General features: G+C 36.4%; 1 protein-coding gene across 1 annotated transcript in view; it reads right to left on the bottom strand.

Annotated features, from left to right (window-relative positions):
- NRCAM (neuronal cell adhesion molecule) overlaps positions 1-21,977 on the bottom strand; it is a 208,304-nt gene that overhangs the window by 147,743 nt on the left and 38,584 nt on the right. Inside the window, 1 exon segment of the mRNA XM_043968191.1 lies at positions 19,340-19,413. The gene's annotated coding sequence lies outside the window, so the exon portion shown is untranslated.

Raw genomic sequence — 21,977 nt, 5'->3', positions numbered from 1 at the left:
TGCAAAACTAAGAAATAATGTAAAGATGTAGTATTTCCCTTGGATGAATTATACCCCACCCTCAAGGCTCTACTAATATCATTTCCATGAAAGTGACCATTTAGAAGTATTGGTGGGGGCAGCTAGGTGGTGCAGTGGATAAAGCACGGGCCCTGAATCCAGGACGACCTGAGTTCAAATCCAGCCTCAGATACTTGGCGCTTACTAGCTATGTGACCCTGGGCAAGTCACTTATCCCTCATTGTTATTGCCCAGCAAAGGGGGAAAAAGAGTCCATTTAGTCTAAGAAATATTGGTAACTAGGTACCTATGAGTCATGGGGACTAATGAAGAACTAGCTAATATAAACTTCAGAGAAGTTTAGGCATGCATAACCTCTCCACATCTGCACAAAGATTCTAGAATAAGTGGAAGGGGATGAGGAAGGGAATAAGCATTTATATATCACCTACTATGAACTAAGCACTATGCTAAGCACTTTTTATAAATAATATCTCATTTGTTTCTTACAATAACTCTGTGAGGTAGGTGTCATTATGTCCATTGTACAATCAGGGAAACTGAGGCAAACAGACGTTAAGTGACCTGACAAGAGTCATAGAGCTAGTAAATGCCTGAGTCCAGATTAGAACTCAAGTCTTCTTGATTCCAGGTTTGGTGTTTTATTGACTGTACTATCTAGCTGCCTAGTGGAAGACAGTACCAAGATGGATTAATGAATTGTTAAACTTATCCTATTTAAGGGAAAAAAGAATAGGATGCTTAAGTGATTTTATCCTCATATATATCAATGAATCTGTAATCTCCTCAGTGTGTGCTCTCTCTCTGTTAGTGGAGATTATAATCCACTGGCATTTTTTTCATTTTCTGTGATTTTTATCCATCCTCTCCCACAAAGCCTCTGTAAAGGATATGCAATGGAAAGGACATTGGATTTGGAATCAGAAAACCTAGGTTTTAATCCTGGCTTTGCCACTTACTAGCTGTGTGACTTTGGGGGAATCACTTATTCTTTTTACAGACTATTTTCTCATTTGTAACATGAGGTGATTGGATTAGAGGATCAGTGAGGTCCCTTTCTAATCTGAATTTTGATGATCTAAGCAAAATGTCAGAGGATTTCTTATTCTGAATATTTTTAGAAATATATATTTATAAGTACCAGTGCAACATTTTGAAGAACCAGCAGTTAAGCTTTACTATTTTAATTTCCTAAATGTCACTTAACATTTTTTCTTAAGCACAAGTCACCGGTAATATGTTTCAGCCTGCTTATGCCTATGATGGGTCTTTCCATTGCCCTTTGGGTCATCAGCAATTTTGATTCTTCTAGACTTGTAATGTTTCATGTCTCATAAGCATACAGCATCATTGGGAGGATATTGGCATGAACAAATATGGTGGTTGGTATTTTTCCAGAAGCATTTTAGGATCATTCAAAGTGATGCAACATTTCCAACATTCTGACCCATTTTTCTCCTCTTATTCAGTTTTGGTCCCAAATCATTCTCCAGTTTTCCATACAACTACATGTCTTAACTGAGGTAAGAAATATTTTTTATCCATTTTGGTTTTCCTGTGTTGTTATGGTCATCTTTTTTGAGTGACTGTGGTTATCAATGGGGAAGATGACTCAATCAGCAAAACATTATCCACAAGTAGAAGTAACTGGAGGACCTTAGCATTTATAAGTAATCCTTCTTCCACATGAAGTGTTCACAGGACATTCTCCATGATAGTCATAAACACCTCTGGTATTTTCCTGTTTCATGACTTGCTTGAAATCAAGAGATCACTGACTAAAGCTATTTCTGTGGTTTCATTTCTCAGGAGAACTTATATAGGGTTGGCCAAAAGTCATAAGAGGGTTTCAATATTTAATAACTCCTTTATTTTTGTTTTTAATTTACAATATCATAGCATTGTATATAGAATATACAGCAAATTAATTTACATTACATGTGAAAAATAAGATCTCATGAATGGTGAAAAATAAAGAAGAAATAATTTTCAAAAAGTTATTAAAACTTTGAGACTTTTGGCCTACCCTTTATGCATGAGAGTTCCCTTGTCAAAGATTTTTTTTTTAATTTTAAAAATGAAAAAATAACAGACGCTATAATTGAGATTGTACTTTTCTATGTCTTTTAGTATCTTCTATGTCCATCAAGATGAGGTCTGCTATGGAAATAATTTATCTTTCATACAAGTATAGATCATTTGAATAAAGATACCAGAAATGAAAAAAAAGTAGGCATATAAGATGGTAGTTCCAAGCATTCTTTTGATTACCCTTTTTTGCTAATGAATTTTTCCATTTTAGAAAATTAAGACCATTTTCCCTTATATTTGATTTGGTAAATCAAAAATATATTATTGCTGTTCAATCACCTCTGACTCTTCATGACCTCATTTAGGGTTGTCTTGGCAAAGATACTGGAGTGGTTTGCCATTTCCTTCTCCAGCTCATTTTACAGATGAAGAAACTGAGGCAAGTATGGTTAAGTAACATGCCCAGGGTCACACAACTAGTAAGTGTCTGAGGCTGGATTTGAATTTAGGTATTCTTGACTCCAGGCCTGGTACCCTATGCACTATGCCACTTAATGCAGTTCTTTGGAAACTATAAACAACTATGAACAACCAAGTTATTCTGAGTATTATAAAGACTCAAATTAACTGCAAAGAACCAATAAAGGAAAATGCTGTCTACCTCCAGAGAAAGAACTGATAAGTAGACATATATATAGTATGGTTTTACTCATATTTATTTATCTTTGTCAAATATTGGCCTTCTCGAGTGTGGAGTGGGGTGAGAGGGAGGGAGATAATTTGGAACTTAAAATGTAACCAAAAAATAACATTTAAAAATAAGAAACAGTAAGGAACTCAGCATCAAGTAGTGGGTGTAGATCTGGCCTCAGATTCAAGAAGACCTACTTCTCATACATACGGACTTTGTAATGCTGGGCAAATGAGCCACTTAATCTCTCAGAGTACTAAGAAAGCTGTAAAAATAGCAAAAATGCTGCTGGTCTGCATTGGTAGAGGGAGCTTCTTCATCGAGTCATACACAGATGAAATTATAGATATGAATTTAAAAAACAAAGCATTAAGTGGAGGGAGTTCCTTGATTCAATATGATGGTAGATGGTAAGTTAGATGTACTAGAGATCATAACATGCTTGTAAGTAACACAATCTCTCTGCCTGCTGTGTCACTTTACAACACTAATTCTGAAAAATTTGATTAATCACAGAATGTTCCCTATGGTTTCATTGCCTTGATCCATAAATATGAAAGAATTTTTAAATGTTTACTGGAAATGTTACAATCTATTAGGAAATGTTCCTAAATTAACAGAGTGGTTTAAAAAAAATTTCTACTCCAAGTGGTAGAAAATACTGCAACACTTTTTGTATAAATTTGATTCATATTTGTCTGCCTAGAACCAAAGACATATTGTCCAAAGTATCACCTCAAAATATATTTCCACTGACCCTTTTGAGTGCTATGTACTGTTTCCCTTCATTGCTGTCCTTGGCATTTTCTCTTATTCCCACTATTTGCTGTGAAAACCAACCCTTAACATTTTAATAACCATTTTTATTTAAAGCTTTGAGTTCCAAACCTCTTAATTGTTAAAGCTGTATACTTTCTCAATTATGACTGATCACATAATTTTTCTTCTTGCTGGCCAGGGAGCACCTTCAAGAAAAATCCTTTCCAAAAAGTTCAGGGATTCGAAAACAAACTGGAATGATTAATTATCACAATTCAAATTTCTCCCTGAGAGTCACCGATATCTCCAATGAGATCTTCTGCATCATAGAAGTGTGAAACCAAAAACTCTCAGCTAGTTTGAATAAAAAGACCAAGCAAGTACAACTGAGACATTAGAAACACATTCCATTTAGGAATTTCTGTTTTAGTTTCACTTTATTTATGTAAGTGTTGCATTCCTGTTCTTTTTACCTTTCTACTATCATGGCTGTGGTCTAGGTCATCAGTACCAGAGGCTTGACCATGGCAATAGTGTCCTGACTGGTCTTCCTAGTCCTAGTCTGATTTAAAACACTACCAGTTTAGTGATCTCCTACTTTGCAACTATCACTCCCTTTTCAATAATCTTCAATGAATCAACACTGCCAAGCGCATGTGTCTAGCTAGCATCCTTAGCCTAGAGCTCAATGTCTGAATGTCTCCTGCTTACCATTCTGAAGTCAACTCATATTATTTCCGAATAGGAATCTTCTTCTCCAAATTGATATACTTATCCTGCCTGGATGCATCTATTTCTTTCTCCTTTTTCTTCCCTCCTCTTTTATTTATTTAACTCTTCCTGGATACCTAGCTCAAATTCCACCTTCATAGTTTAATAATTGTTCATTTCTATCCTATGCAAATAGCACTCATGTGTTACTTCACAGAATTATAGGCCAAGATATTAAATGATTTCTTTTATGTGCTATATATTTTTGAACCCAAATCCTTTGTTTCTGAATCCTGTGTGTGTTTGTGTGTGTGTGTGTGTGTGTGTGTGTGTGTGTGTGTGTGTGTAATGGGAATACTATTTGGGTGTTGGTTGGGAAGAGTTCATTTGTCAAAATGAAGGTATTTTAATTTATATTTTATTTTTATTTTTTGAAAGTATTTTTTAAAAGGGAAAATACTTCACTATTTTCTATCAGCATTCAGGGATTACTAAAAAAAAATTCTTTACAAAGTTATTCAAAGTACCTTTGTGGGAACTAGGGAACAAATGTGGTTGCACGTTTTTGGAATTGACTATTTCCAATTTAGGGAGAGTAATTAACCAATAGATAACTTTAGTTTAACAAATATTTATTCAGTGCTTCCTAGGCTGGAATTGAATTGCCACTACAGCATCCTCTTCCCTATTTCTCTAAGAGAATACTTCAAGTCATTTTTAGCAGCTGTGTGTTCCTGTCACTAGAAGTTAACTATGCTACATATAAAACCAGTTATGAAGACAGTTTCATGTCCTCAAGTAAACAATAATGCTAAAACATCTGTATTTAAAGTATTTATGAGAGTGAATGTTACATAATAAAGATGAATATCCCAGTGCCCCTGCAACTTGGATCCATTTTTCCAGCTCATTTGAATCTTGTAGCTTTGTTTAATTGTATGTATTGACTCCCCAATAATTGCATGTTTCCAAGAAATAGCCCATTTGATCAACAGCATTGACTCAATGATCAATGAGATACAAGAAATAAAAAACAGAAATATTGAGGAACCAATTTTTTTCTGTCTCCCTCACTCTCTCTCTCCCCATGTTGAAATGTCCTTTCTGTTCTTCTGTGGTCGTTCTTTTACCATGCTAGCAGTCTCTGTAAGCAGAGTTTTTGCGTGATACAGTATCAAAAGCTTTATAGAAAAAATGGATTAATTATGTTCACTGCTTCTCTTTTGTTTATCCTTACTATACTTGCAGAATTTAAGCAGACCAAGGGAAATGCATGTCTAATCAAAAATGCAGACTATTCTTCTGTGCATTTCTATGCATTTTTTGTAACACCATATATTTAAAGGCCTTCTCTGCTGAAAAAAACCACACAACTAAAAGCCAAAAAAACAACTTCCTGAGCTTAGTTTCCTCAAACACATCTTATTTGTTTCTGTTATTTGTAAATCTGAGCTGAAATTGCATCCTCCCATATAACTTGTGATGTTACATAAAAAGTTTATATACTGATACACAAATTTTCTTCAGAGCCATTAATTATCAAATGTCAGAAGAAACCTACTGCCTTCCATGAACACTGAAACAGAAATCCTTCTGTCATTGGACACCTATATATCCTGTCTACCTGTCTGTATTCCTGAAAGGAAATAAGCAACTTTTCATCCATGTAGTTGTAAGAATCAGAAACTCAGGGCTTGGAAGTTTGGAAAGAAACAAAATAATTTTAGTGTCTGCAACAAATGAAAGCAAAAATGTACTCTCTGTGTGTGCATATGCATGTGTTGTGTGTGTGTGTATATGTGACGTAACACTCTCTATTTCCAACTAACAACTAGAACTGAATCCTAGAACTGCATACAGCTAAGCCTTTGAGAGAACAAATATTGGATAAAAATTTGTTTGGTATGAGTTTTGTAACATAATAAGAAAATTTGCATCTGTGATCGAAACATGAACAATGAAATAACACTAGTTTAACTGATGACAAAGAGACAGTATCCAGTTGATACACCTAATCTCATTGAACAGATAACTGAGTACCCAAATGAGAATACTTTCAACAACAGTGCTGACAGTGTCAATCACCTAGCCTTTGCCCAAAGACTTCAAATGAAGGAGAATCTATCACCTCTCAAAGCAACTCATTCTACTTTTTTGGATAGCTCTCATTGTCATTAAGTTTTTCTTACATTCAACTGAAACCTGCCACTCTGCCCCAAGAGGCAAGCAATCCTAAAAATATTTGAAGACAGTTATCATAGTCTCTCCCAAATCTCTTCTTCAAGCTAAACATGCCCAGTTCCTTTGATTGATCCCTGAATAGGAACTCAAAGCTCATCTCTATTTTTTTTTGCCCTTATCCGAGGGCACATTGAGGTTATCAATATCCTTAATGGAACAGTATAGTTATACTATACTATACAACCATATAGTTGTAGTGCCCCCAAACCCTATATATGTTCTAATGAGGATAGAGTAAAATGGGACTTTCATCCTTGATACAAACACTCTGTCTCTCTTAATATAGTCCAAGATATTTGTCTTTTTTGGTTGCCATATCACCCTGGTGATTTGCATTGATCTGGCAGTATGCTAAATTGCCCCTAGTCTTTTTCAGTCAAACAGATATTGAGCCTACCTTGAACCTGTGAAGTTGACTTTTTAAGCAAGTGTAAGACTTCATTTGTCCCTATTAAATAATACCTTATTTGCCTTAACCCAATTTCCTAGCCAGTTGAGATATTTTGGGATCTCAGTTTTGTCATTCAGTGTGTTAAGCTATCCTTACAACTCTGTCTGATGAAATTGCAATGAATATTCGATCTATGCATTTATCCAAGTCATTGATAAAAATGGTAAACAACTTGAGGTCAAGGATAAATCCCTCGAGCACTCTTAAAAAGACTTTCCAAGTTGACATCAATAAATTAATTGTTACGTTTTGGATACAGCTATTCTCAGAACTCTGAATTTACTTAACTGAAATAAAGGAATTAATAGTTACTCTTTAAGTGTAGTCATTCAGAAAATTTTGAATTTATCAAACTGTATTAAAAACAGAAAATTAACAATATATTTGGACACCTTTTTCTTCCTCACTCAGGTTATCATGGCACATAATAAGCATGTTGGTAGCCTTTTCAAAAAGCTAAATTTGAGTAATTGAAAAAAGAATTAAATTGATAAAAATATTTCAAAGAGACACAAAGAATTATTATCCATCCAATTCAGTGACTTTGCACTGTAATCTCTTTAAATGACAAAGTTCCAGCTGAGTATACAGTAAGAGAAGACTATTCATATAAAATGCTCTTACACTTTTATTTTTTTCCATAGAATACTTCTAGATACTCCATCCATACAACAAATGTACATGTGTAAACACCAAAATGTGATTGGAGTGGCAGCTTAAGCGCTGCTGATTAGAGAACACCTCAGGTGCAGTCAGGGCACAGGCTGCATCCCAGGAACACATTAATCAACACATTCAAGGAATGCATTAATCAACACTGTGGCATAGTCTGGCATGCTCCATTGTTTAATTGTAACACACTAAAGAATGTACAAAGCATGAATCTGAATTAGAATTTCTATAACATTACTGGAAAAAATCTTCTCAGGGTTTTATGTACCATATTCTAGCGAACCCTTTCAAAAGACATTGTTCTCTTTTGTATTTGATTTTGTTTTCTGAATTATTTGACCCATAACTATATAGCTAAACCATTTATTGAAAGTAGAAATATTTTCCACCAGTCTGAATACTTAACTTCATATTCTTTTCTTTGCCTTCTAAAATTAATGGTATGATTTAACTCTAGTTACTTGTGATGACTACCTTTGACACTACCTTTAAGAATTAAAGATTCACATCAACCTCCTGCTCTTTCCAGGATTTCATTTGTTCAGTCCCCAGATAAACCTGCTGTCAGAATCTAATCTTTTCAATGAGCAGCCATGGATGAAATGTCCAGATGTCAGGAGGGGAGATGACAAGACACCCACATAGCACATATGTCTACTTTTAGATATAAACTAAATGTTTATGTCTATTGGTGGCTATGTAGAAACTGGAGTCTACATAGTCACTTAGGCTTATTTATGTAAGCTTGTCTTATCTCATTGGGCCACTAGTCTATAAAGACTCAAAGGATTTAGGGAGGGAAGGGAGAAGAGGATGAGTATTTAGCACCTACTATGTGCCAAGTACTATGCTAAGTGCTTTACAATTATTACTTCATTTGATCCTCACAACAACCTTTGGAGGTAGGTGCTATTTTTACCCCTAATTTACAGTTGAGGGAATAGGCAAACAGAGGTTAAGTGACTTGCCCAGGGTCACACAGGTAGTAAGTGTCTGAGGCTGGATTTGAACTGAGATCTTCCTGACTCCAGGCCCTAGTGCTCTGTCTACTGAGCCACCTAACTACCTTATAACATTATTAGTTTAATCTAATTTAATGGATGTTTTTCATGAGTAATAAATATTTAGTTTTGAAAATGCAAGTATATTCAAAGGCAATATGTCCTAAATGATAGAGACCTGGCATCACAGACAGGAAGACCTGGGTTCAAGCCCTTCCTCTGACAAATAGTCGCTGCGTGACCCTGGGCAAGTCTCTTTATCTCCCAGTGCTATAAGGAACTCTCTAAATTCCCAAATTGAAGAGAAGGTGCTGACTGGCTTTGGTAGAGTTTCCTCACTTGAGAGCTCCCCTTTGTCAATGAAATCAACATGCCCAGCACCTACCCCTAATTTTGGCCTAACGAGTCATTAGAAATATTAGCCAGCATATCCTTCTAATTGATATTAAAATTAGAGCCGTTTAGAACTTCATTTGAATAAGTCTTTCACATAAAAAAGCAATAATTTCTATATGGAGCCATCAAGAAGGACTGATTTGCTAGCAACATGTTCTCTGCTGACCTCAGAAAACTTTTTAAAAGTATAAATAAAAAATGCAACATTGATAACATATCGGTGGAATGTGATTGATAGAGCACAACTTCTTTGAAAGAAGGGGCTATCTCAGTTTAGAATTTGTATTCCCATGTATAGCACAGTGCTTGATACATGCTGTTGTTGTTTGTCCTTTGTTCTTGAAGAGGACCCATAACATTGGGAGGTGATGCCATGAATTGTGGTGAATTGGATTTAGATGAAGCAGGGGTGGCTTGACACACAGCAGACAATTAATAAATGTCTAATGATTGATCAGCCATAATAACTGAATGTATGTCCAGATAGTAGATATTTTCAAAGTTCTTAAGCACAAAAAAACAATCATCATTTACAATAAATTTACTTATACAATCTTCCCCTCTCCCTTCCAATCACCCCCAAATCAATTTTAAGCATGTATTTTCTTTCTAAACCATAGTCAGGGGAGAGAGATGGGAATTATGGAAGAAAATTGATTGCTGCTGCCACTATAGGTATAATTTCCTTTCTGGATGAACCTCGGATGGGTTGTTTAGAATAGATGAAAAGTGTTGAAGAGTGAATTCTTAAGCAATATTTAGCATTACAGAGACATTCATATCTCATGAATTACTCTTAAAAAGCCTTCAAGGGGCAGCTGCAGCTGCTGACAACAAAAGCACCCCAATCTGGGGGAGTGTAGATGTGCATATAAAATAATGATTACATGGAGGTAAAACGATTTCCTCTCCAAAATTAAGGGGATAAGGCATGAATGATATGCATAAATACAATGTATTATGTACCATAAGCTTTTGGAGGGGACAGTTTGTTTTATTCATCCTTATACACCCTAAAATCCTTACATGTACAATGATTGCAAACATAAATCTAGAAGGAATCTTAGAAAATATCTAGTACAATTTATGATTTCATGGTTGAGGAAACTGACACCCAACGTCAGAATGACTTGCTCAAAGTCCTACAGATGATCAGTGGCAAATCTGACATTTTGACCCAAGTCCTCTGACTCTACATCCATTATTATTTCCCTTGTACTTAATGTTGAACTAAATTGATCTGAATGTTTCTCAAATGAAAGAATGAACACAAGAAACTGGAAATATGATCTCATAGCTGGGCAGGGCTGATGAGAGAATGAATTCCAAAGTATTTTTAAAATGCTGATTCAGGTGTTGTTTAATTCTTTTTAGTTGACTAATGCAAGTAATCAATAAACCACTTAGATGATAAAAGCCCCAGCACTGTTTTGTACAACTTTAGAACCAAGTTTCAATGTGCATAAAGACATAATCACCATACATTATCAATTACTGTCATGATCAAAATATTGATAAGTATCACTATAAATGATATCAGAGTAATAAGTAACTGTGTAACCTTGAGCAATCACTTCATGTGTCTGAGCCTCAATTTCCTCCTCTGTAAAATGAGGGAGGTGGACTACATAATATCTAAAGGTCTGTTCTTAGTACTGAATCTTATGACCCTTCTTTAAAGTCAAAACTCTTTAGTTTTGGGGCAGCTAGGTGGCACAGTGGATAGAGCACCGGCCCTGGAGTCAGGAGTACCTGAGTTCAAATGCGGCCTCAGACACTTAACACTTACTAGCTGTGTGACCCTGGGCAAGTCACTTAACACCAATTGCCTCACTAAAAAAAACAAAACAATACAAAACAAAACAAAAAACCCCACCTCTTTAGTTTTAAACTTTTCTCACTGGATAACAAAATTGATTCAGATCTTCATTGTTGGATTTAATTATGCACTATCAACTCTCTTCACTATAATATATTGTTTAAATGCCTTGAGCTTTCACTACAAAAAGAAAAAAATCACACCATGATAAAGGTATGTTTCTCATCAGTGAAACTCATTGTTGATGAAGTACAAGCAAAACAGATTTTACAATGGTATTGATTTATTACTTAGGGTATAATTTCTCTTTCCCTTCATTCATACACAATATTTACTTAGGAAGGAGAAAGTCATACATGTTTTGCCAAAAAGAAAAATGCTATTTCATCTGCAATAAGTACCTTTAGCAGTGAATCGGATTTTTCCTTTTCATGCATCACACAGACTAAATTTTAAAGTTTAGCATGGTCATTATTTCTCTTCAGGGTAATGGACAAAGAAGGAAACCCTTAACATCAAATTCAATTCAATTCAGCAGACACTTATGGAGTCCCTAAAATGTGACAGGGATAAAAAGATTTAAAAAAGACATAATACCATCCTCTAGGAAACTACATCTGCCATGTGAATGGGGGGAATGAGGATAATATATAACATGTACACAAGTAAGACTAATATAATGTAGGGAGTCATGGGGGCCAAAAGAGAGGTCCAAAGTGCTCTAAGAAAATTTAAGGAAGGAGAGAATGCTTTTAGCTAGGGCCATCCAGGAAGGCTTCATAGTGAGGCTGGCTATTGATCTGAACAATGAAGTAAGATAGAGATGCAGATTGACTACATTGTACACATTAACATGAATATATGGAGATCAAGAGATGGTATGTCAAATTTGAGGAAAAAAATCTGCTAGTCTAGTCTGGCCGGGATGTAGGGTGCTAGCATCAGATTTTGAATTAAGTTCAATGTCACGTTAAGGAGATTCTATTTTAACCTAGAGGCAATGAGGCATCATTTAAAAAAAAATCAGGGTGTGACATGTCAAAACCTATGTCTTAGTAGGATTTTAAAGGGTAAAGACTAGAGGCAGGAAGACGAATCAGGAGGTTAGTATTTAAAATTGCTACAGAATGTATAAAATATTTGGGAGACTACCTTCCAAAATATACATAAGAACCACATAAATACAACTATAAACAACTGTTTACAGAAATAAACAGACCTAAATAACTGGGGGGAAATTGTTCATAGAAAGGATAAGCCAATATAATTGGGAGCCAATATGGTAACAGGAGGTCTCTGATAGCACAGAGTGATGGGTTGGGAGCCAAGAAAACCTGAGTTCAAATCTGGCTTCAGACATTTACTAGTTGTGTGACCCTGGGCAAATAACTTAACCTCTGTGTGACTCAGTTTCCTCAATGGGAATAATCCCTCTATGGGGATAATAGCACCTACCTCACAGGGTTGTTGTGAAGATCAAATGAGGTAATATTTATAAAAGTGCTTAACATAGTACCTGGCACCTAGGAGGTGCTATATAAATTTTTATTCCCTTTTCTCATAATAAAAATGACAACACTATCCAAAATATTATTTAAATTAGTTTGCTTATTTGATGTCATACCAATCAAATTACTAAAAGATTATAGAACTAGAAGAAATAAAGTAAAAAAATCTCAAGAAAAATGGGATCGAAAGTGGTACTGCAGTGCCAGATATCCAACTATACTTTTGTTGTCATTGTTGTTGAGTAATTTTACCAGTGTCCAAATTTTCATGACCCCATTTGCGGTTTTCTTGGCAAAGATACTGGAGTAGTTTGCCATTTCCTTCTCCAGCTCATTTTACAGATGAGGACACTGAGGCAAACAGGGTTAAGTGACTTGCCCAGGATCACACAGCTAGTAAGTATCTGAGGCCAGATTTGAAATCAGGATGATGAGCCTTCCTGACTCCAGGACCAGCATTCTATTTACTGTACCACCTGACTGTAGTAGTAAGTATTAAAACAATTTAATACCGACAAAAAAATAAAGAGATCAATCTGTGGACTAGATTAGGTATAGAACATACAGAAGTAATTTTATCTCATGGTCTAGTATTCAGTAAACACAAAGACCCCAGCTACTGGCCTAAGGGATGGGAGGGAGAGAAAATGGATTTCTGTTCATTAAATAAAAGATAGAGAGGCAAGGGTGCTACAGATATGAAATGTTATACACACTTTCAGATGAAGTCACTGTATTATTAGTTTTATTTAACTGATTTACTTCATTGTAAGAGACCTTTCAAGAAGTGGGAATGATCTGTAAATATTTGTAATATAAAAACAAAACATATCTATAAAACTTTCTTTTAAAGTAATAGTTCAGGTGAGCTGTGAAGGGGATTTGAAGAAATGGTGGTAGCAATATGGGCAAAAAGAAGGGGACAAATGCATGAAATGTTGTAGAGTAAGATTGACAGGGATGTGAAAGATGGAGGAAATGAAAGTGCCAAAGATGTTTCCAAGGCTTTGAGTCTAGGTACTGGAGAGGATCAAAAAGGGAAGTTAGGAGTAGGGACAGGTTTGGGGGAAATCAATGATTTAACAAGCATTTATCAAATATTTGTTATATGCCAAGAACTCGATCTGGTACTTAGGATACAAAGGGGGGTGGGGTGGGAAGGAAACAGTTTTAGCCTTCTATGATCTTGTATTCTATCTGGCGAGACAAGATGTATATGCATAAGTATATTAAAAATAAACACAGGTGTAGCTAGATGGCGCAGTGGTTAAAGCACTGGCCCTGGATTCAGGAGTACCTGAGTTCAAATCCGGCCTCAGACACTTGACACTTACTAGCTGTGTGACCCTGGGCAAGTCACTTAACCCCCATTGCCTGCAAAAAAATAAAATAAAATAAACACAAAGCAGTTTGGAGAGGCACTAGTAGCTGCGATGGGCAGTAAATCAAAAAAGGAAACTAAGGGTTCTTTGTTGTTGTTTGTCCTCCATTCTCAAAGAGGACCATAACATTGGGAGGTGATGTCATGACTTGCAGTGAAGTGGATTTAAATGAGGGGGGGTTGTGCAAGGTCACCAACCTCACTCTCTCCTCCAGAGCCATCTGGGTTCAGTGGCAAGATATACATCAGGACGACTGGAGATGGCCCAGGATGTTTTAAGGCAATTGGAGTTAAGTGACTTGCCCAGGGTCACACAGCTAGTAAGTGTCTGAGATGAGATTTGAACTCAGGTCCTCCCAACTTCAGGGTCAGTATGCTATCCTGCACCACCTACCTGCCCCTACTAAGAATTCTAAGAGGTATTCCTAAGGAAGGAATACATTCTAGGCAAGGAAGAAAGGCAGTGCAAAGTTCAGATTTGGATATGAAACATTTGAGATTCTATAAGGGCCACTATGTGTAAATGTCCAGTGGGAAGTTGGAGATAAGGAACTGAAAGTCATGGAAGAGATTCCTGCTGGATATCTGGAATCTGTTCATCATAAATGAATATATAGAAGTGAATAAGCTTCCCCAGGAAAGAGCACAGAAAGAGAAGGCAATCCACAGCAGACTTTTAGGGAGGTTGGAGACAACCAATTCAAAAACCAGTTACCATATGATTTCAAAGGGCATAGAGAAGGCCCCTGTGCCCAATTACTGGCTATTGCTTGAAATCCCACCACTACCAGCTTCATCACTTTGGTGTTCAGTTCTCTGGGGGCACAAACATTGTGCTATCCAACAAAGGAAAAAGGAGCCTCTGAGATAGTAACTTTGTCTACTTCATAACTTTGACTGAAGCTGGTTCTCCTCAGAGGCCTCACTACTATGGTGACTGTGGGAAAAGTTACAGAAAACTCTAAGGAGTTAGCTACATAAAAACTCTCTGACTATCAAGTCGAAGGTCAAATCCCTGAATAGCCTGGGGATGTCCTGAATAGGAGCGAGCTTCAGAAATGCTGAGAATAGCAGCAAGTCACAACAAAGTTGGGTCATTGTATTGCAAGGGAATGGAATGGAGAAGACACCCAATATTTAGTTTCGACCAGATTAAGCCATTAACAGAAAGAAAAATGAGACATTTTAGTGACTCTGGTGGTACCGAACAGCCAAAAAGTTAATTCAGCAGCCTTAAAAAAAAAAGGCAAGCCAAACCAGTCACAAAACTATTAGGCGTTCAAAAAGGTGGAATTGTACTTTATTCTTCTTGTTACTTCAGAAAAAGGGTTTTAAATCCCATGTCTCTTAAACAAAAAGTAAAGGAGAAAATAAGGTATTCAGGCAAGGGAAACTCCCTTGGAGACCAGAGAGGTAAGTGCCATCAAAAATGGGAAAACACCTGTTGTAAGGCCCATTAATGCTATCTTTAAAGGCACAATGCAATTCTTTATGCTTGTCCCTCTTTGCTCCTAAAAGTTTTTTGTTTTGTTTTGTTTTTACTTTTCTTTATTAACTGTCATTTGTAAGGCACCAACAGGCTATGGCTATCTTTCCATTACTCTGAAGTATCTCATAGCATATTAACTTACAGCTAAGAGACTAAGAAAAGCTGACATGTCTCATTCTAAGTACTAGTATGGTATTTTAGAATATTGTGAGGTTATTTTACCTAAATACAGTAGAAAATTTTTTTCAGCTTCCAAATAGTTTTTTTGGAATTGTCTTACCTATCCCAATTCTAATATTACTCCTTTTAATGATATTGCTTCACATTATAGATGGATCTTACTTCATGCAGGAAGATGTTTTCTTAAAAAGTTGTTTAGAAAGCAGATTTAAACCAGAAAATCAAGTCATAGGTTCAAGCCAAGAATCACAGATTTAGAGTTGAAGGGAACTTGGAAGTTCATCAAGCCTATGCTTGTCAACTGAAAAATCAAACTTCAACACTTCAAAGAGCTATGATTTCATCAATGTGGGTCCTTCTTTCCCCAGTAAACACCATTACTACTTAACAGATTACTTAAATGAATTGTTCTAGGAGAAAAAATATGACTTGGTGGTCAACATTCTGATGATGAGCTTATGCTTGGACCAGAATTGTCCTCTGACAAGGGCCCTGTAAGGACTATCACAGTTCACAGGAGACACAGTAGTAAATTACTATAGTAATCTACTGTTTGATAAACCCAAAGACTATAGCTTCTGGGATAAGAACTCACTATTTGACAAAAACTGCTGGGAAAACTGGAAGACAGTATGGCAAAAACTAGGCATAGACCAACATCTTACACCGTATACCAAAATAAGGTCAAAATGGGCATATGATTTAGACATAAAGAGTGATACCATAGGTAAATTAGGAGAGGAAGTAATAATTTACCTCTCAGATCTATAGAGAGGAAAGCAGTTTATGACCAAACAAGAGATAGAGAATATTATGAAATGCAAAATGGATGATTTTGATTACACTAAATTAAAAAGGTTTTGTTACAAACAGGAGCAATGCAGCCAAAATTAGAAGGGAAGCAGAAAGCCGGGAAACAATTTTTATAGACAATGTTTCTGATAAAGGCCTCATTTCTTTTCTTTTTCTTTTTTCTTTTTCTTTTGGGTGAGGCAATTGGGGTTAAGTGACTTGTCCAGGGTCACACAGCTAGTAAGTGTTAAGTGTCTGAGGCCGAATTTGAACTCAGGTACTCCTGAATCCAGGGCCAGTGCTCTATGCACTGCACCACCTAGCTGCCCCAAGGCCTCATTCTAAAATATATAGAGAACTAAATCAAATTTATAGGAATATAAGTCATTCCCCAATTGAGAAATGGTCAAAGGATATTATAGACAGTTTTCAGATGAATAAATCAAAATTATCTATTGCCACATGAAAAAAATGCTAGAAATCACTATTGATTAGAGAAATGCAAATTAAAATAACTCTGAGGTACCACCTCACAGCTATCTGATAGACTAATATGACAAAAAGGGAAAAAATAAATGTTGAAGAAGCTGTGGAAAAATTGGAACACGTGCATTGTTGGTGGAGCTGTGAACTGATCTAACCATTCTGGAAAGCAATTTGGAACTATGCCCAAGGGGCTATGGGACTGTGATGCCCTTTGACCCAGTGATGTCATGGATAGGTCTGTGTCCCAAAGAGATCATGGAAGGGGAAAGGGACCCACATGTACTAGAATATTTATAGCAGCTCTCTTTGTGGTGGCAAAGAGATGGAAATTGAGGGAATACCAATCAATTGGGGAATGGCTGAACGAGTTGTGGTATATGAACGTAATTGGAATACTGTTGTGCTATAAGAAATGATGAGCAGGGGGGCAGCTAGATGGCGCAGTGGTTAAAAGCACCGGCCCTGGATTCAGGAGTACCTGAGTTCAAAATCCGGCCTCAGACACTTGACACTTACTAGCTGTGTGACCATGGGCAAGTCACTTAACCCCCATTGCCTAAAAAAAAAAAAAAAAAGAAAAAGAAAAAAAAAAGAAATGATGAGCAGGCAGATTTCAGAGAAACTTGGAGAGACTTAAGTGGAATGATACAGAGTGAAGTGAGCAGAACCAGGAGAACATTGTACATAGTAACAGCAACATTGTGTGATGATCAACTGTGATAGACTTAGCTCTTCTCAGCAATACAATGATCCAAGACAATTCCAAAGGACTCCTGATGGAAAATGCTCTACACATTCAGAAAAAAGAACTGTGGATTCTGAGTGAAGATTAAAACATATGGTTTCTACTTTTTTTTCTTTTTTGAGGTTTTCCCCTTGTGTTCTGATTCTTCTTTCACAACATGGCTAATGCAGATATATGTTTAATGTGATTGTACATATATAACCTATATCAGATTACTTTTTGTTTTGGGAAAGGGGGAGGGAGGAGAAGGAGGGAGAAAAGTTTGGAATTAAAAATCTTATGAAAACAAATGTTGAAAACTATCTTTACATGTAACTGGAAAATAATAAAATACTTTTATGATTTAAAAAAGGACTATCGGGGCAGCTAGGTAGCGCAGTGGATAGAGCCACCGGCCCTGGAGTCAGGAGTACCTGAGTTCAAATCCGGCCTCAGACACTTAACACTTACTAGCTGTGTGACCCTAGGCAAGTCACTTAACCCCAATTGCCTCAGTTTAAAAAAAAAAAAAAAAGGACTGTCACAGTTTGTGCTCCTGTTGGTAGCCTTCAAGAACTCAAGGTCATCTCCATGCTATGATGGGATACTAGAGTAGGCCTTTAGAGGAAACACTGAAAATAGTTGCTCAGTTTTGCAATATGAACATCTATATCACTTCTTAAGAAAGACAAATACTTATAATGCCTACTTTTCAGAGCAACACTACTGGTTTCTTAGGGTTAGTTGGTAGTTTCAGAATAGTTCTAAATTCTATCAGTTTAATAAATAAAATCAGAACTGAATAATTCGTATGAACTCTCCCTTGATGCCCAATGGAAATTGTAAGCCTATTTTGGTGTTTGACTAATTAACTTAAAAAAATCCAAGAATTACTCCAAATAAAATTTTCAAGAGAAAACAATAGATGCTAGTAGTTTAACTATCATAAGATCCTGAATGCTATCCATTTTTTTAGTTCAAAGTCTGTGAAAAATTCCTTTAAGAGAGCTGGAGACATAAAAAGGTATAGGATGAAATGTCTGAACAATTTCTCTCTCTCTCTCTCTCTCTCTCACACACACACACACACACACACACACACACACACACACACACAATTCCATTAGGCAGACCTCATTGTTGAAGAAAGGTTCTGTAGCAGTTCTAGATCTCCAAATAAGATTTTCTTCCCCATACTGGCAACAGATAACTATTGAAATGGCATTGAAGGCTTACCAATGCTGTCTCTGTTTTAAACTATACTAAGAAAATGGGGGAAGCAGAAAGCAGAAATAAAAGCTAACTTTAAAAACTTCCCAAATAGACTTTGGAACTACCTGATCTCATTGTGTGACTTGAGAAAGCACGTAGACAGCTGCATCTCAGAAGATTTTTGATATGTATTTGATGGGGTGGAGTAAATGACAGCACACACAATTCTTTCCTCAGTCAAATATGTGCTTATAAATCCAATCTCTAGTTCCTACAGAGGCATATTTGTTTACTGTTAGAGTTTCTGCTCTGAGTTCTGTTCTCTGCAAGTTTCACATTTCATGGTTTATTAAATCAATCTTAATAGGAAAAGATACAGAGAGCTGCCTTGTTTTCCCCTTGAGATTTAATCTACAATTCAACAAATAGCAAAATCTAGGGGGTTTGAGTCAATAATCTTGTACATTCATCTTAAAGCTTTTAGATATGTAAAATGTAAGTAAATATGGGAGCAATAGAATACATCGCATTAATAATAAATACAACCAAATTGTTCCATCTTACTGCATTACACCCTTATTCCATTACTGCTTTTTTTTAAAAGAAGAAGAAGAAGAAGAAGAAGAAGAAGAGGAAGAAGAAGAAGAAGAAGAAGAAGAAGAGGAAGAAGAGGAAGAAGAGGAAGAAGAAGAAGAAGAAGAAGAAGAAGAAGAAGAAGAAGAAGAAGAAGAAGAAGAAGAAGAAGAAGAAGAAGAAGAAGAAACAAACTCCTACCTTGTAAAATGGTCTTCTGGTATAAGATGTTTTTTCTTTTACTCTTTTATACCATAGGTCTCTTCAGCAGAGCCCTGTGAGTTGAGAAGGAGAGGATATAAATGTCAGTCAGATATTTACCAGTCAATCACATCTGTCAATATGTTAACTTTGACTTGCCTCCCTGATGAGAAATAGCAATTAGGGTTGCAGCCCTGGAAGTAAAGACAAACTGTGAATTAAATTTTCCAGAGCATATTTCTTTGAGTTAAATTAAATAAGACAGCTGAAAGGATATAAGAGCTGATTAGAACTCTGTTGCCATTATACTTCAATAGTCAGCAGCCAAAGAAGTCACTACTAAAGTTATCCTTTCAAGTTTGAAGTGGTAAAGTTTGACGGTTTTAGCCATATTATCTCTAAAGTCAATGGAAAAAAAATGTTTACCTGTGTGCTTTAGAATAAATCAAAGATTTTCTGTATAGAATTTGATAAAAATTATTTAAGGTTTTAAAAACATGAAGAAACATTTTTAGAAGTTCACATTGTGTAATGCAAATAGTAGTGTCTGTCATAGAGATTAGTGGCTATCTATTATGGAATCTAAACTAAATTTATAACAATGAAGATATTCTTCCTTTGGTATTTAATTCCTGCTGATAAATTAGAACCCTTTCTGGAGGAATATTGGTGAAATTCTGTATAAAATAAAGATTTATTTTCATAAGCATAGTGAAGTATCCCACAGAGGGCAAAGAAAATGCTTTTCAGTGATCCCTACAGTATCATCTCTTTTATACTCCTCTTTTCCTTTTTTCAAACACTGCCAAGTATGCATTGTGTTAATGGTATTTCACCAAAAGGGAAACTGTGAATGTTCCACTGGGCAGGGTTGGAAGGACATGTATCTGAGAACAGATTTCAAATGGAGGCAAGGGGAGTTTCTTTCTTTCTTTTTTTGATGTTTCAATAAATGAATTTTTACAAGTCATTTCAAGGCAAAATTCTCTTAGGGAGCATATGGTCTAGGAAAGGAATGATTCCTTAGCATCCTTTGGGAAAAACTGCTCAGCCTTCTTGTGTTAATGACAAGGGTATGAATACACTCTGACTCTTACTAGGTAGAATTAAATCTTCAAGCTTCTCAGTGAGGGTTAATCCATAGTACCTGCTCATATACAGCCCACTACAAGACTACCTGTTCATAGTAATGAGTAATTATGTCAAACACTTCTTAGGAGAATGCTTTCTCTTTTTTTGGCCATTACTCTTCCCTTGAATAAGCATGTTAATTGTTTCCCACACCTCTGACATATATTTCTTTCTTTTCAGCACAAAGGGAAATCCCCACCCCCAGCTTCAAAGCTAGAAATACTGGGCACTTGGGGGCAAACTGAATTGGGCAGACGGGGCTGGGTATGGTCAAGACAGATCCATGACAATTGTCATGGAAGTTGAAGAGGCTGAAGAAGGAGAAGGGCAAGGTGTTTGAAGGGGTAAGAATTTAGGTAGAGAAAAAGGCTATGAGCTAGGTACTGAATTGATGGAGTAAACTGTAAATAAAGATGGGTGTTGCTGAATATTGGTAACACAAGAAGTATCTGAAAATGGTAGTGGGGAACAGGGAATATGCCAACTCCTGCTCCTGACTCTGCCTTAGGAGTAGCCTTGGAGAAGTTCTCAAGAAACAGTGTCTTCAAAAGTAAACTAGGGGCAGCTAGGTGGCGCAGTGGATAGAGCACCAGCCCTGGAGTCAGGAGGACCTGAGTTCAAATCCGGCCTCAGACACTTAACACTTACTAGCTGTGTGACCCTGGGCAAGTCACTTAACCCCAATTGCCTCACTGAAAAAAAAAAAGTAAACTAGATTTTGGTGGGTAACATAAGGTAAAAGGGATGTGAGAGGAAGAGAGATTTAGGAGGAATGCGGAAAGGTTTTCAGAGGGCATAATGGAAAGGAAGGGTAGAGGAAAAGAGGACCAGGAAAGGCTAGAAGGGGAAAGAGGGGCACATGGCATGTTCTGTTTTGCCAATGATTTCCCTCCTGAAAACTTCCCAGGATCTTGAGTAGCCTGTGTGGCACGAGTTCAGTTTATCTGCCCCAGTAAAAAGGTGAGTTTAGAAGTGGCGTGATGGACACAGATATAGTATAATTAGGTAACTGTTGTCTTGCCAATGGAAAAAAAAAACACGACCCCTCTGGGCAGATGAAGCATAAGCCCCCTTTCCATGTGTCAGTGTGTACACCAAAGCCCCAGCTACACTATACGGTTCAGGCAGGGGTGGCTGGGGAGAATATTTCATTATTTTGTGTCAGCTTCCTACCTCCAACATCAAAATATGAATTTTATTGTCTTTGTATCAGAATAGTGTTAGCTTTTCTAATAAGGCAAAACCAAAAGTCAAAAGGTCAACATGAGATCAAATTTGCTTTATATATTCTTGTCACAAAAGATAAACAACATGTAGGTCTAAATATCCAACAACCCCAAAGTCAGTTTGACTTTCAACATGTAAGTCAGACACAGCATGAAGGAACTCAATTGTCTTCAGTTATAATGTAATAAAAAAATCAACATTTTAAACAGTCAGACACTTGTCTTGTCTGATTGAAGAAAGAAAAGATTCCTTTAACAGGGTATTACCCACTGCCCACAAT

The sequence above is a fragment of the Dromiciops gliroides genome, chromosome 5, assembly GCF_019393635.1.
Source record: "Dromiciops gliroides isolate mDroGli1 chromosome 5, mDroGli1.pri, whole genome shotgun sequence".
Classification (NCBI taxonomy): domain Eukaryota; kingdom Metazoa; phylum Chordata; class Mammalia; order Microbiotheria; family Microbiotheriidae; genus Dromiciops; species Dromiciops gliroides.
Note: the sequence above shows the minus strand (reverse complement) of the source record. Positions and strands in the feature narration are given on the sequence as shown.